We start from the raw sequence: 1434 nt of genomic DNA, 5'->3' as shown, positions 1-1434 counted from the left end.
TTGGTCAAGTTGTAGTAAGTATAATGAGTACGTAATACATGCATGTAATAACATTCATCAACACAATAATACATAACATCCCATGTCATAACATAAAACAAATAATCCAACAACGCATGTAATGAGAATACTGCGATTGAGCTATCATATAACAAGACCGCAAATACAGTGTTTACAAGTTTCACAAATGTATCGTACATCAAAAGAGACTAAGGGTCACATCGCCCATGTCTGAATTGTCTAACAATATACAACAACCAAAAGTCAAATATCAAAAGTCATAACGTGGTCTTCAAAATGCTGTGCAGTCAGGCTCAATAGCTGTCTTCTCATCAAAAGTAATGCTACCTGCAACAAACCAAAAATCCTCAAGCTGATGGGGGAGGAGGAGGAGGAGGAGGGATGAAAAGCAAACGACGCAAATGCACCAAATCCTCCTCGAGTGCGTGTACAATATGCAACAAACAAGCGATCTGCTGCTCCATCGTCAAGAATCGGATGTGATAATCTGGATAAGGAAATAACAGAGCAGGTGGAAAAATAGGCTGTGCCGGATCAGCAAAAGATGGAGGACGCGTGATCCTCTCAAGCTCTGCGACTCTCCTGCTCAACATATCCTGTTGTAACTGCAAGGATAGAAGTATATCATCCGTCATATATCCAACATGAAAAGGATGGTATGGATCTGACAAAGGCATGACATTGGGCGAAGACCACATAAATGGCTCGCCCGAGGGTGCAAAGGGAGATGCAGTGTGTGCAGCCGGTGCAAAAGGGGGCATAAATGGAAAGGCTGCTGTCATCGGTGGCATGTGATCGTGCTGCTGAGTAGAAGGTCCTTCCCCTGGACAGGGAGGAGGAATGTCCTGGAGAAAAGAGATGGGTAAGTCTGTGTGGTGGACGTTTGATACGTGAGGGTGATACTGTGGGACATCGGCGGGTGCAAAAACAGGTGCAGTAGGGGGCATGACTGGTAGAACAAACGGTGGATAGTAATCATCATCCTCAATCCACCCATTACGGGTGTCAGCATATCTAGGATCGATGTGGGTGGCAAAAGGTGCACGGTCAACAAACACAGGGGCCGGGTCAGGCAGAGGTGCAACAACAACAGGAACATCAACAACTGGTGGCACAATGACTGGTGCATCAACAACGGGTGGTGCAACGACTGGTGCATCATCAGGAATAGGGTCGTGCACAGGTAAAAGGTTGGCTAAAGGAGGCTCATGATAAGCGGGCATGTCAAGAAGCTGATCATCAGGAAGAACAGGAGCCTCAGCAGGCTGCTCCTCAGGGATAAACTCGACCTCCTGGTCTGGATCGTGATCTAGTGGAAAAATAGGGTCAAACTCGTCCTCAAACTCGACATCCTGATCATCGTCGTGTGGAAAGCCAGGGATGAACCCAAAACCCAGCGGCAGGACGGGCGCC

The sequence above is a fragment of the Helianthus annuus genome, chromosome 16 (assembly GCF_002127325.2).
Source record: "Helianthus annuus cultivar XRQ/B chromosome 16, HanXRQr2.0-SUNRISE, whole genome shotgun sequence".
In the NCBI taxonomy this organism is placed as follows: domain Eukaryota; kingdom Viridiplantae; phylum Streptophyta; class Magnoliopsida; order Asterales; family Asteraceae; genus Helianthus; species Helianthus annuus.
Note: the sequence above shows the minus strand (reverse complement) of the source record.